The 15,797-nt window shown below is 39.6% G+C and overlaps 1 long non-coding RNA gene across 1 annotated transcript in view; it reads right to left on the bottom strand.

Annotated features, from left to right (window-relative positions):
- LOC145722601 (uncharacterized) overlaps positions 1-14,665 on the bottom strand; it is a 124,602-nt gene extending 109,937 nt beyond the window's left edge. The window contains exons 1-4 of the long non-coding RNA XR_014146969.1: positions 14,560-14,665; positions 12,291-12,499; positions 11,767-11,920; positions 10,040-10,086 (exon numbers count right to left, since the gene is read on the bottom strand). This is a non-coding gene — a long non-coding RNA (uncharacterized LOC145722601). The remainder of the gene's footprint in view (positions 1-10,039; positions 10,087-11,766; positions 11,921-12,290; positions 12,500-14,559) is intronic.
- Between the last annotated feature and the right edge of the window lie 1,132 nt (positions 14,666-15,797).

Genomic DNA, 15,797 nt, shown 5'->3' with positions numbered 1-15,797 from the left:
ACACAATAAGAAAATAAAATTCCACTAAAGGCCTCCTTTCCCTAAACAACCATAAGTCAACCAAATAAACTGTTTACTTTTTAAACTATTAAACTTTTTAAACTATTAAAACTAATAGTTTTTTAAACTTTTGAAAGTTTAAAAAGCTGACTATAGAAGGACTGCTCAAAATTGTCCTTCACTCACTGTAGAAACCAAAGCATAGATCTCTCTGCTCGTGGAGTTCTATAAGGAAATATTGGAGATTCATCAGGGACTGAGCAAATGTCACCAATTCACAACCAAAATAATGGGCAGAAAAAAACCTAAATCCCTCATGTATGAAATAGTACAACTTTTAAATTCCCTAGTAGTGTATCTCTTAAAAGGATAAAATAAAGTACAAATCAGGAATTGTTCTTGGAGGAATATTCCTAGATCATATTGTCAGAAAACAGATAATATGTCATTTCTCCTTAGCTCTGAGGGAGAGTAGAAGTGTCTAGAGAATATGCAATGAGCAAGTTACCTGCTGCTGCCTTTTACAAATCTTAAACAGAGACCAAAAACAGTTTGGTTGGTTTTTCTTAATAAGGCACATGCATCTCCAGAAAACACATTCTCACCAGGCAAAAGCTGCCTCTAAATGTCTTTTCATGCCTTCCCAGCTGGGACTGGGGTTTTGCTCTCTCCTTTAAAGGCAAAGGGCTCTGCTACACAACTGGGGAAAAGAGGGCAGAATTACATTTTGAAGGCATTAGTTTAGGCGTCAATCTGCTTCTCTGAACTGTAAAAACATAAGCAATTGTGCAAATACTACTTAACTCATAAAAAACGCCACTGACCTCAGCCCAGTACAGAAAGATGCTGCGGTAAAATGGGCTTTTCCACCCCTACAAGGTAGGAGCAAGTTGGGAGAAGAGACAAGAACACAAACAAGAAAGTATGAGAGCAGAACTAGAGTTGTGACCGCGGCCAGAATCATTCCCTGAAGAATTCAGAGCTGCACAGATGCTGAGGCTCACCAAGATGCTACTCCTGTGGCCATCGCTGAGGACTACTGTGCCTGAGATTTCTAGTCTCCCACCCCACAACTATTTTTCTATAATAATACAAGTCCTTTCTGCATACGAATGCCAGGTTAAAGACTACGCTTCTCCGTTTTCCTTAAAGTTAGGCGTGGCACGTGACCAGGTACTAGCCAATGGGAAGTATGAATAGAAGTGGCTTGTGCAACTTTCTGGTCACATCCTTAAAAAATAAGACACATGAAGTTCTACTATTCTTTCTTTCTTTCTTCCCCCTTGCTGGAAATCAGACATAGTGAAGGAACATGCTAAGAACGGAAGAGCTGCAGAAGGTGCTCACAAGCTGCTTGGTCCTCACACCATGGATCCACTGTGTAAGTCCTTACACTCACTCAGCAGCCAAACCAATATCCTAAAATTCACAACCACCAATTGCTACTGGGATCATTTCTTCACCATCCTCTGTCCCATTGGAGTGATGATTATTGCTGCCCCAGAGGTTGCCCAGTGCCCCCATTAAGCATGGATGATCCCCCACTTAACAACCTGGCACAATGGCAATCTCACCCCACCATTACTACCAAGAATGTGGAGTTAACACAGACAACTTGCAAGGTCATCGTAGTTTGAATCAAGAGCCCTGTCCTAATCAAAGTGGGGCCATGATGAACCAGTTTCAAATCACCCACAGAACCTGGGCATCAGTGGCTACAACACCTCTGATGACAGCTCAATAGCCTTTTTTCTCCAGCCAGGAAATTTGAGGGGTGAGCCTGAGCAGGGTCACCTAAATAGATTGCACCTGCCAAGACCGGGTGATGGAATAAATGAGTGCATGTGGAATGGAAATTAGGGGGCTAGACCTAAAATAAATTTAGCAGATTGCCTCCTCTTTAAGTGCTCCTTTTAATCAGCTGATTTCATGAGACTTTGCTTTGCAGAGGAGGAGATGTGACTCATGAGCATGCTTGCCAGAGACAGATGCTTGTGGGTTTTGTTGTTTTTTGTTTTTTAAAAATTCTATCAGACAGGGATCTGCAAGAAATTTAGATGAAGAAAAAGGCCAATGATAAACATGATTTGAATCAAAGTAGATTTGGGGTATACAAAATTTTTATAGACTCACAGTTCCTAAAACTATGTTCAAAGACATAAAAATAAAAGGCCAATCAGAGTTTTACAAATAAAGGACCTTAGAGATCACCTAGTTCAATTCTGTTTTCCCAAATAAACACTTAACATAGTATATAACACACAGTTGGCAATCAAATATATTTTTTCTAGTTGTTGAGTAAATGATTGCCTTACTAGAAAATAAGAGAGAACAGTGATTCATCCAAGATTACATAAGAAAATACTCAGGTAAACTAAGATGTCTCAACACCAAGCTCAACACATTTTCTATGCTGCTTTCTCTCATTATGTAGCATAGTCCTTTTCATTTTTTAAATGAACCCCAAATTCCATGCACACACTTTCCTTTTCCTGGTGTCTGTATCAGTTAGGATGATTTTAGCTGTAGGTAACAGAAAACTTAGCAAAAGTAGCTTAAGTTAGAAGAGTATTTTACTTTACAGAAACCCAGAGGTGAGTTGTCCCAGGGTTGATTTTGATGGCTCAGCATCATCAAGGACCTAAGAATTTTCCATCTTTCTACTTTCCCATGCTCATGTGTTGCCTTCATTTGGGGCCCTATTTTCTCATGGTTGCCAAATAGTTGTAGCATTTCTTTTTATCTTCTATGAAAGCATCCAAGCAAAAAAAAAAAGGGACAAGGGTAAAAATGTCTTCTTTTTCACACCACTCTATTAATAAAAAGAAAAATTGTTCCCCAGGTTGCCTGGGTGACTCAATCGATTAAGTGTCTGCCTTCAGCTTGGGTCATGATCCTAGGGTCCTGGGATCGAGCCCGCATCGGGTTCCCTGCTCAGCGGAGAACCTGCTTCTCCCTCTCCCTCTGCGGCTTGCCCTGCCTGTGTGCTCTCTCTCTGTCAAATAAATAAAGAAAATCTCTAAACAAAAGAAAAAAGAAAAATGATTCCCCAAACCTTCAACATACTTCCCTTTATGTCTCACTACCAGAAATGGATCACATGCTCACCGATCACTGGCATAAAGAAGTGAGATAGAGATAACTGGCTTAGGCCAATCATGATTCACCTATGGGAGCTGGGCACATTCTATCCCAAACAAATGTATTCACAAGGAAGAAGAGTAAGTGGCTACCTCAAGATATCTATGAGATTTTGCCACATCCACAGATTGCCTTGGCAGGTCTACTCAAGACTAAGCCCAAAGGTTTTATTTCCCACCAATGTTAGATATAGGAGTATGAATTCAACTCAACAAACATTTGTCAATCACTTTCTATTTACCAGTCTCCACACAGACCCTACAACTAAAACAACAAATAGAACTGTTACTTTTCTTACCCTCAGGGAGCCCACTGAAGAATGGCAGATGAAGACCACTAAATAGGCTATTACAATCCAATATGATGTGTGTTCTTATGGGGAAAGTGCCCACCATATGGGATAATAAAGAAGACATAACTAGCCCACATATGGATGGTCAGGGAAGGCTTCCAAGAGCAGGTGTCATCAACAGAATAAGTAAAAGCTAGCATGGAGATGTTATGGGACAAGCAGAGTGTGTTCCAGATAGAAGTTTCAGAATAAGCCAAGTGCAAGAGACAAGTGAGAATATGATGAATCTGGAGGCTGGAGGAAAAAAAAATTCAGTATGACTAAACCACTGAACATAAGGCAGAGAGATCAACTGAGACTAAAGAGGTAAGAGTTGGTATTCGAATTAGCCTATTTCAAGTTTTTGCCAGTTTGCTAAAGGATTTGCCATGACAGCTGTAGATGGAGTCACAGGTGTAAAAACAACTAAAGGGCAGCAAGCACAGAGGCGACCTCCCCGGAGGAAATGGATCACGACACTGCTACGTGGTGACTCGCAATTCCCTTTGCTGATTCTCCATCTATTGAGGCTATTACAGACCAGGCTGAAAATAATGTACCAGTTCAGAGTGTCAACAGCTCCCCAGCAGAAGGACTAGTGTAGGTAATGAGTGTGCTTTGACAGCCCAAGGTCAGATATTTAACAATATTCCAGAGTTTAAGTATGATACACTGAGCACTGTTTTAGCTCCTAACTTGAAAGGCTCACAGCTGCTAATATTTACAGAAATAGGAAGCAATTACAGTTCGCTGCCACAGGAGGAACTTAAATAATTTAAGACTCATAATGCCTCTGATTCTTTTCAAGCCATCTTTTCTCCAGAACCAGCTGCTTCTAGCGCTCAGAAAGCCCTCTGTTCAGAAGGCAGAGTCGTCCTGATGCACAGCAGTACTTTTGCTTGCCCAAAAACTCAAGCACACAGCTTTTTGGCATCCACAACATTTCTCCCACATTTGTACTTCATCTCTGGAAAGGGCCCCCTTTCTCACCAGCAATGAAACTCCACAGCCATCTGCCTGGGCTAATCTGGGTAAACTGGCATGATCAGAGAGAACCATAATGTAATTTCACAAATTAAACTAATTTATTTCAGTAGCCATTTTCATGACACGGATGTGGTAGGACAAGAATAGAGAAGAAAGGGGAATGGGGGAGAAATTGAACATGTTCAATGCCAAACAGAAGAAAGTCAAATTTTAAGTGAAATTAAAATTACCCCCAAGAGTCTCTTCTTCTGATTCCATTGTGAATTCAGCACTTTCCCATGGGGGTCAACAAGCTGATGAGCGGGATAAGAAAATGTAGACAATTGTAAATTTTTTTTTAGTTGAAGTTTAGATTGAAGAGCTTCTGATATCAGCCTATTGAATGACCTTTGCAAGAATTGGAGAATACAGAGGTATCTGCTCCCATTATAAAGTTCTAAAATATGACCAAGAACATAACTGGTAAAGTTACTTCACCTGGAGATAAACACTTTTTATATGAGAAGTGTTCTAGGATATTTGGGTTCCACAATCTTACATTTATCATCACAGATTTTCTTGGAAGGACATCAGGCTAGAAGGGAAGGAACATATTTTCTGGCACCCAATATATTAGCTTTTAAATCCCAGCTCTACCCAACTCTGGATGGTTAGTCCATGTTTCTGAGCCTCAGTTTCTACATCTGCAACATGGAGATGATCTTATAAATAAGTATTAATCAGAATTAAATTATGGTAAATGAAATAACTTGGACAAAGAACCTAATGGTGCCTAGGCTATAGAAAACATCCAATGAAGCCTGGCGCTATCCCTTCTCTCCCAATACATGCTCTTCCATTTCGCTCATCAGGATAATATATATACCTTTCCAGGGTCTGTAGTGTTTAGGAGAAATGTTAATCAGTTCCTCCTGTCTGTTCCTTGAAAAATACAATAAACACTTTTTTTAATGTGTTGAATTGTGTTCCCCACAAAATTCGTGTGTTAAAGTCTCCACCTCACGATGTAAACTTATTTGGAAATAGAGTTGTTACAAATGTAATTAGTAATATAAGGTCATTCTAGAGTAGGGTAGGCCCCTAATCAATACACCTGGTATCCTTTTTTTTAAGATTTATTTATTTATTATTTATTTGTTTATTTGGTGGGGGAGGGGCAGAGGGAGAGAGAATCCTGAAGCAGACTCCCTGCTGAGCATGGAGTCCCACGGGGCTTGATCCCAGGACCCTGAGATCATGACCTGAGCTGAAATCAAGATAGCACCCCCATCCGGTATCCATATAAAGAGAACACCATGTGAAGAGTCAGGCAGGCCCCCAAGGAGAACATCATGTGAAGCTGTAGGCAGCAAAAGCCAAGAAATACAAAAGATTGCCAGCAAACCACGAGAAGCTAGGAGAAAGGCATGGAATAGATCCTTCCTCATGGCCCTCAGAAGGAATCAACCCTGCTGACACAGGTTTCTAACCTCTAGAACTGTGAGATAATGAGTTTCTGTCATTTAAGCTGCCCAGTTGGTGGTACTTTGTTACAACAGCCCTAGTACTAATACAGACCCACTGCTAAAGTTATTTTCTGTCAATGTACACATTAATAGCTTTCACCACCACAACATTTTTTATAGGTTGTCAATGACTTTAGGTCTTTTGGGTAAACATTCAGTTATATACTATATAAATAACATGGCTGACTTGGACAATTCTGGCTGGCCGAGAACACAGAGGTCCTTAATACATTGCCTCCTTAGTCCTAAAGCACTTTGAATAAGAGGTTTCATTGGCTCTGTCTACCTGTTTTTCTTTCCCCTAGATGTCAAGCTCCTTGAAAGCAGAAACTGTCTCATTCACCTTCATATCCCCAGCAGAGAGATGTGGAAGAGGCATAACATTCGTTGAACACCTTACTTTTTCCTAAGTACTTAAAACAGTTCCACAAACTGATCTGAGTGCCTGCCATGTGCCAGAACACTTCCTTAAACCAGGAGAGAAAGGCATCAATGTCCCCATCATATAAAAGAAGAAATTCAGTTCAGAAAATTAAGATTAGGGGCACCTGGGTGGCACAGTCAGTTAAGCCTCTGACTGTTGGTTTCAGCTCAGGTTGTGATCTCAGGGTCATGAGACTGAGTCTCGTGTCAGGCTCCACGCTAAGCACAGAGTCCGCTAAAGTTTCTCTCTCCCTCTCCTCTTCCCGGCCTTGTGTGCTCTCTCTCTCTCTAAAATAAATAAATAAATCTGAAAGAAAAGAAAGAAGAAAGAAAGAAAGAAAGAAAGAAAGAAAGAAAGAAAGAAAGAAAGAAAGAAAGAAAGAAAGAAAGAAAGAAAGAAAGAAAATTAAGATTAATAAATAGAAAAGAAAATTAAGATGAAAATGGTAAAACCTTTTTTTCTTTTTTATTGTATTTTGTAACATGATTTCAAGAAATCCAAAATATGAATCTAATGTACATGCTGTCTTGGAGCTTGGACTCAGAGAAGGCAAGAAAGAATGAGAGAAAGTGTCATCTCCCCAATAAATTTATTGCTGTCATCTCCCCAATAAATTCCCATTAATAAAACATACATTGTAAATAAACCACAGTGATGACACAGTGCTGACCGTGAGCAAATGTGAGTAAAATCTAAAATACAGTTATTTCTTAGAAGAAAAGTCTGACCCAGAAAGACTCAACCGCCTTCTAAATTATTTAACACTTATTAATTGTATCCTGTGAACTAAAATATTAAACTAAAATGATGCCCTACCTTTTCCTCTTTAACATATGAGAGTGTAGCAGATAACTATGCTAAAACCAAATAGCTGGATCAAATTCATATGTATATGTAGATCAAATCCAGATAGATGATAGAAAGATAGATCAAATCTATATACGAATGCAGGTATTATGGGAAAATACTAAGTCCCTTCAAAAATTTGAATACTTTCTCTCAAAACAGTGGTATTAAGGGGAAGCATTTTTCTCTACCTTTGACAGGTTTCTGGCACAGATTTTTTTCACTTTTTTTTAAAGTTTGGTGTTGTGATATCTTCCTCTCAAGACACATACACAACAAACATATTCACTGTAAGAAATAAGGAGCAACCCTGAGTATCATGACTACTTGCATCCCCACCCCCTACTAATTTCCTGATCCATAAAGATCCCAACTTTTCTGATAACTTGGGACCAATCTGGACCCATGAGTGCTTGAGGGCTATGGTGTAAATATTCGTGTCCCCCCCTCCCAAATTCATATGTTGAAGTCTTAACCCCCTTAGATGATATTGGGAGGTGAGGCGTTCAGAGGTGCTTAAACCATGAGGGTGGAGAACCCATGAATAGGATTAATGCCTTATAAAATAGGCTCCAGAGAGATTCCCTGACCCCTTCCACCATGTGAGAACACAGCAAGAAGGCACTGGCTATAAACCAGGAAGGGAACTCTTACCAGAATACACCCATGTTGGTGTTTGGATCTTGAACTTCCCAGCCTCCAGAACTTTGAAAAACAAATTTCTGTTGTTTATAAGTTACCCAGTCTGTGTTACTTTGTGATAGCAGCCCAAATGAACTAAAACACTGACAAACTTGACAAATGCCCTCTGAGTTTGACGTTTCTTTCGCTCATTTCCCTATTCGCTGGTTTTCGTCTCTTTCAAGTTCCTTTTTTAAGGTATTATTCCATGAAGAGGGACAAAGAACCAACTTGACAGGATCCCACAGAAACTTTAAAAAGTCCCTCCGTATCAGGCCCTTGAACCAAATCAAACACTTGCGCTCTTGCCTGCAGCTTTCCAAATCCATTCTCAAGGAACTCAAAGAAAATCTCAACTCTGAACATTCATGGAGAATTGTTGCTAAATTAGCACCAAACTAGATGTTTAATGATTAACTACATGGCCCTTGATAAAATATTCAATCACCGCATCAACCTGGCAGTTATGCCTTGTTTTAGAACACCTCTCAGAAGGGTTGGCAAAGCATAACCAATTTTAGAAACGATCTCCTTCTCTATGGGAAAACACATGTAAGCAATGAAATTCAATATTTATGCTGGGTTCTTTTTCAAAGCAACTGTGAACTTCTTGAGGAACCCTGTAAATTTTTATCCTAAACACCCGTCACAAGGTTTGCCACACCATAGGCTTCCAACAGATGTTGGACAAGACTGACTGACAGAGAAGGTACTGAGATAAGACGAAGGCTAACATCACAGGTGAGCAAAAGTCATCACAAGTATATCTGTTTGCATATCAATTCCCAAAGCTAGTAGAAGTGTTGTTAATGCTTGCCTTGAATAATAAGGGTCTAAGAATATGAAAGTAGTGACTTACTAAGCCCAATTCCTTCATGCCAAGATGTAAGGACCTCAATCATTGCTGCAAAATGCAAGCACAGTTTAATTTAAAGAGACAACTATAGAAAACTTAAAGCTTAACTATGTCAACTGAACAATTAACTTCTTTATTTGAAACATACAACATATTTGAATTATTTGCTAATCACTCAATCCTCTCACATATTAGAAGCTTTTGAGTTATGCCAGCATCATGAATAATGCCTATGCTTTTTCTTTTTTTAAAGATTTTATTTATTTCTTTGAGAGAGAGAATGAGAGACAGCATGAGAGGGAAGAGGGTCAGAGGGAGAAGCAGACCCCCCGCTGAGCAGGGAGCCCGATGCGGGACTCGATCCCGGGACTCCAGGATCACGACCTGAGCCGAAGGCAGTCACTTAACCAACTGAGCCACCCAGGTGCCCAATGCCTGTGCTTTTAAACTTTTCTAAATATGAAAAAATTACACGTGTACTAGTACAGGGAGGAATGACAGAAAGTCCTTGTAACCTGGATTATCTCCACTGCTCTCTGATACTTTTTCTCCCATATCTTTTCATTCAAGATCATACACAACTTGGCTCAAAAATGGGAATCTATACTGTTTTATAGTTTTTTTCCCCTTTCTTTGTCTTTCTCTAATGCCTGTAGTTTTTAAAATCAGATTAAAATATTAAGTGATTAGCTAGCAAACATATACTGACAACCACATACTACTTATTTTTCATAAGTAAGGAACAATTGCATGATTTGTACATTTCAACACCCCAGTCAAGCTGAGACAATGTAAGTAGAGACCAATCTCTGTTAGGAAATATATCAAAACCTAAAAGTCAGGTATTATACCAGAGCTCAGGAGATTGTCAACAAAATGTTGAAATTTCTAATATAGGCTGACCCTGGGTGACTCTGATTAACCCAAACCTTTCGCTTACAAGATAAGGAAGAATCTCTATTACCATATCAGTTCAACCAGCTGGGATGTTGACTATCTGACATCTGGGCTAAGAGTGGGGGGGGAGAGGAATGAAAGAAAACACTACACATTCAGACACTGTTGTATATCACCAGCAGATTCCCAGACATACTACGGCATACAAGCCCATCAATTATATAAACTCCCAGCAAGTTCAAATAAAACAATAAACAAAGAAAAGGTCATCATATAACAGCAAAGGAAGTCAGGGAAAACAACCACCAGTGTCAGCCAATGCTTGATCCAATCTAAGGCAGAAAATACCAGGAGAGGCGAAGAGTGCTTACTGGCTTTAAATCTTCAGATGGTGCGTTTCCTCTGATAGGTGCAGTGTCTAGAAAGACAGTAATCAAAAGCAGTAACCCAGTGGCCCTTTCAGCCACGGCTCTCCCTCCCCAAAATGGGTTGTCAATCCTATATGTGGGCTCAGAAGCCTGGAGTTTGTGTTATGGTTTGTGAAACATTAGAATGGGCTCCTAAAACACACACAAAAGCTAAATCTGTGATTTACAAATTCTCCATGAGGCCCTCTTTTAGGAAAAAGCAATTTAATCGAAAGCTCAGATCCAGGGGCGCCTGGGTGGCTAGGTCGTTAAGTGTCTGCCTTCGGCTCGGGTCATGATCCCGGGGTCCTGGGATGAAGCCCCCATTGGGCTCCCTGCTTGGCAGGAAGCCTGCTTCTCCCTCTCCCACTCCCTGCTTGTGTTCTTGCTCTCCCTGTGTCTCTCTCTCTCTGTCAAATAAATAAATAAAATCTTTAAAATAAAAAAATAAAGCTCAGATCCAGAATGAGTCTCTATCTCAGGTGACATGGCCTGTCTGAAACCCAGGTAAATGATCAAGGCATTTGCAGATTTCAGTTCCAGGTACCAGTCTAACCTCTTCATTAGAAGAGCTTTGACTAGAAAGAAGCAAGGCTTTAAAAGTTGAAGTTATCACATCTTTAAATATTGAGATAAATAATGTATGCTATTAAAATGTTTTTAAGTTGAGGTTGTCAAATTGCTGCTACTAACTGAGGGCTTTAACTCATATCCCTGAAACCTAGACTTTTGCCTAATTTCCCATGTATACCTTAGTGATGAAAAGTGATGGGATCATCTCATTCCCCTATTTAAAAGCTTTCAGTGACACCAAGTCCAAACTTATCGTGCCCAAATAGGTCCTTCTGATCTGGGCGACGCTCCCCAACAACCTTCAATACACAGGCACATTCAGCCATATGCTGCTACTTACAAATCCCCAATATATGCCACATTGTTTCTCACCTCTTTGACTTGGCACATGCTGCTCACTTGGCCAGGTAAAAACCTTGCGAAGTCCCCAGACTTCCCTCTACCCCAGCCCAACCTCTTCTGGGCAAACCCCTACTCAGCACTTCTTCAGTAAAACAGAACCACAAAATGGGGCTGGCTTTGGAGCTAGCCAACTTGGATTTGCATCCGGCTTCTACTCCAGTAGTTACTTAACTCTCTGTGCCTTTGTTTCCTCATCACCAAGATGTGAAAAGGAATAATACCTAGAGACTTGGGGAGGTTTAAATGAAGTGAGACTTTAATCAGGTTGCTTTCGAGAACATACTAAATGTTCAAAACTATTAGCTATTATCACCGTGATCACTATCTTTTAAGACTCCCATTAAAGCTCTTTTTTTTTTTTTTTTGGTAAAAACCCTTTGCCAAACACAACCTCTCCTCACAAACATACAATTACTTGCTTTTTTTGTTTCACCCATGAAAACTGAACATACAGTAGTCTGCCCCTATCTGTGGGGGCTACATTCCAAGACCTCCAGAGGATGCCTGAAACCACAGATAGTACCAAACCTTATTATATATACTACTTTTTTTTCCAATACATACATAACTATGATAAAGTTTAATTTATAAATTATGCATAGTAAGAGATTAGCAACAATAACTTACAATAAAATAGGACAATTATAACAATATACTATAATAAAAGTTATGTGAATATGGTGCCTCTCTCAAAGTACCCATTGTGCTGTACTCACCCTTCTTCTTGTGATGATGGGAGATGATAAAGTGTCTGTGTGATGAGATGAAGTACGGTGAATGACGTCGGCATTGTGATGTAGTGTTCGTCTATGATATGTCAGAAGAATCATCTGCTTCCAGACCATGGCTGAGCCACAGGGAACTGAAACCCTGTAAGCAAAACCATGGATGGGGGGCGGGAGGGGCACTACCTCTAATGTAGCTCTCATACTGGATCAAAAGTGTGGGTTTTTTGCATATCTGTTCCCTCCCTGAAAGCTTCTCAAGAACAGGAACCACATCTCATTAATCTTGTATTCTCAGTGCCCAGCAGTGCCTGACACACGGGAGATACAAAAATAAATATTAGCTGAATGAATCAATAATTGAATGAGTTCCTAAAGAACCAAGTGGAAACCAAATACTGATCAATCAAATCACGTTTAACTGCACTAAGGAAATCTGATATTCAGAGAAATAAGCAAACTTCAAGGACCGGGTAAAATAATGGAAAGCACATGGATTTAGGAGCCAGGCCTACCTGAACTGGAATCCCAATGGCTCTTCCTACAAGCTTTATGACACAGACCAAGTTATTGAACCTCTGGGAGCCTCTGCTTCCACATCTTTAAGAAAATAACATCACGAGGCACCTGGCTGGCTCAGTCGGAGGAGTGTGGGACTCTTGATCTTGGGGTTGTGAGTTTGAGCCCCATCTGGGTGTAGAGATTGCTTGAATAAATAAATAAACTTTAAAAAAAAAAAAAGAAAAGAACATTTACTCACTAGGTAAACAATAAATAAGAAGATATAAAACAAAGTAGCAGGGCCTATAAGCAAGTGTTCATTAATTTATTATTTTCCATGGTCTTTCATGAAGAACTATTTTTGTAAATGTAATTATTATTCCATTAATCTTTGTGTTAAATGTGTATCTGCTAAAATGGATCACACAACTATACCATCATAGGAGTCAAGTTTTTGTTTTCTTTTTCTGTATTATGTTCTTAAATACCTGGACATACATACTCCATCTGCTATCTACCAGGGGACCAAATTCATGTATGCGTATACTATGGGAAAGTGTTCTTTGTTTTATGTCAATTGCTGTATTTGGCTTCTGCTCAAATCATTAATTTTAACCTCAGAATGTAAAGGGTACATTAGTAGTCTTTATCTGAGGTTCCAGGAACACAGGCTTTGTTAGACACAGACCTGAGAGTTCTAATTAATATATTCTTTAACATTGCATTACAAATGAATTCACCAGCTCCATATATCTAGGGGAGATAAAGCTGCAAAAAGAGAAGACAGAGCTAAAGGAAATGCACAAATCTCAACTCTTTTGTTAATTTGACTAGGTCTGACCATGATGATATAAACCCTCCATAGTCATTCAGTTTAAAAAAAAAAAAATAGATTGACCATTTTTCCTATGAATCAACCTAGAGAATCTACATATAAAGGTCAAGATTAGCAGATAATCTTATTTATTCCTATAGAAAGAGCATAAATTACTCATGAATTCCAACCAAGTGCACAGGTTTGGTGAAAAAGTTAAAAAAAAAAAATAGGGTGTGGTAGGGAATAACAGAGTTTCTGATTTCACAAGTACAGAGCAGCATTCCCAGTTTATCCCTAAGTATTCTTATCTTTCATTCTTGGCACAAGAACAAAGGGTATCAGTGTTACTATTCATAAGCAGAGAAATTGAATTAAAACCACCCCAAATCTTGAGACCTACTGGACAGACCTGAATCATGTAGATATCAATCTGTTCATTTAAACCCTAAAACCAAATTTTAATAGAACTGCAGGGGTAGCGGAATGGGAAACTGCTACGCTGAGAATGGACACAGAGTGTCCTCTACCTTGTGATGGCATGTAGCAGCATCCATTGTGTCCATCACAGATGCAGGTGTCATTAAAATTAGAAAACACACAATCCTCTGTCAGCTTCCCCCAAACTTAAAAATTCATGATTACTAAGAGTGAACAGCCTATCTTTACTACATTCCAACTCATGAGGGCACCAAGAAACACACAGGCTAAGATCTGTGCTTGGCTCATGGGAGGCACAAAAAAGAGGAAAAGCAAACTTTGTAAAAGCATCTAAAACTACAGTAGTGTGGTTATTAACAAACACCCCCAAAATAGAACTTAGGTCCAAAGAAATGCAAATTTATTTAAAGCATAAGCCACAAAATAAGAGAGTTGGCATGTCAACACTACATACTGAAATTTAATCAAACTAAAAAGAACAGTTGATCTGTCTTCAAGAGAAAGGGAGGGGGTAGTGTGTAATATCTTTAATATATGGATGGCTGGGTAGAGTAAATGACTGTCACACAGAAGGTTTATCTGTAAACACTGCAGTGAGTCTGGGGTTTTTAACCACAATAAATGGCTGGTTTCAATCAGCTGCAGCTAGCAGGAAATCCATGGCCCATAGGAGCAATTACCCATCTCTTGACTGAAGCACAGGGCAATTACAAGCTACCGTAGTACGCTCACAGTACTGGAGCACTTGACTGCGGTGCTAATGGAACTGGGACAAGAAACAGTGGTGGTTGGCTCCACGTCTCAGCTTCAGCCCCTTGCCAAACCTTTTCATACTTCTCTTATCGCACAACACGGCAGCAGAGATGGAGAAACTGTGGTCTGCAAAAGCAATATCATCTACACCCAAAACACAGACATCAGGGTTTTCTCTGCCCTGCATCCCTTCTAAGCCCCTCAATTTATTACACTCATCCTGACTTTTCAAAATATATCACGCCTTCATCTGTGTTTTGTAGATGATGCCTTACCTGAGTCTCCTAGTCAGCATTTGGTGCTCATTATCGACTAGATCAGTTAGCCAAATTAGGACTTCTCATCTTAAGGAAGTGAAGAGGAACCTGTCAGGGAAATAAATGGGAAAATAATTACTCTTTTATTTCACTGTGAAAAATACATCAACTAGGCATCCTTAGAGAAGTAACCTCTGTAAGATTAGAGAAAGAAAAATAAAAAGATAGTAAGTGGTCTATCAAGTTAACCTTCCAGTCTCATTACATTTATTTCTAACAGGTAACATTTACCGAAGATCTAATGTGCCAAGCACTGTATCATGTGCTTTAAAAGCACTGTCACATTTAAGCCTCAAAGTAACCCAAGGTGAATACTATGATCATCCTCGCTTAAAGCATGAGACAACGGAGACTCAGTCTGAGTAATTTCCTCAAGACATCCCACTTAAACACAATGTGGATTCAGGACTTGAATCTGGTCTGCAGCAGTGCAAACATAGCTCTTAAATATCCTATCATCCCACCCCTGATGCTGGCTGACTCTGGGAGAGAAGGTGAATAATTGGCAAAGCCACCCTACTCTGCTCCCAAGATAGACATTAACAATGAATCCCAGCATCCTTTCCCACTGGGTGTAGACAAGACCACAGAATCTCTCTCATCACAGTATTTCAGAAAGCCAACTCAGTTTGATGCCAACTCCGTGTCAGAATTCCTCAGCATAGCAGCCTTGGCACAGTGCTTGAACCATCAGGAGGCATTCAATAAATGTTAGATTTTAAGAGATCGTTGTGTAAAAGGAATATAGACACTTCCTTTCACCCCAAACAGAGTAGTATTTAACTTCTGGCTCCACCATTTACTAATTACATGATTTAAGAAACTTATCTAACTCTTAATCTTACTTTCCTCAGAGTAAAATAAAGTCAGACCAACCTATCTTGCCACTCTGAAGAAGGGTAAAGTGAGATGGTCTCTGGAGTTAGGAGGCACTACTCCTCCAGGAATACCAGGCCACTCGATAATCATCATTAGTTTTGCATAAACCTGCTGGCATCCCCAAAGACTGAAATAGATCAGAGCCCTGCTCCTCAGAAGGAAAAGTGGGATCCCAAGTAACAGAGTATAGTGGGAATCCTGGAAATGGGACTCAGGACCAAACAGAACCTATATCCCAGGAAGGACAGATAACATGAAATAACAAATTAAGAAAAGTTAAAAAAAAAAAGACATATGAGGTCCTGAATTGATATAGG

The sequence above is a fragment of the Leptonychotes weddellii genome, chromosome 7, assembly GCF_054177405.1.
Source record: "Leptonychotes weddellii isolate Sample4059 chromosome 7, ASM5417740v2, whole genome shotgun sequence".
Taxonomy (NCBI): domain Eukaryota; kingdom Metazoa; phylum Chordata; class Mammalia; order Carnivora; family Phocidae; genus Leptonychotes; species Leptonychotes weddellii.
This window is presented reverse-complemented; position numbering and strand designations above follow the sequence as displayed.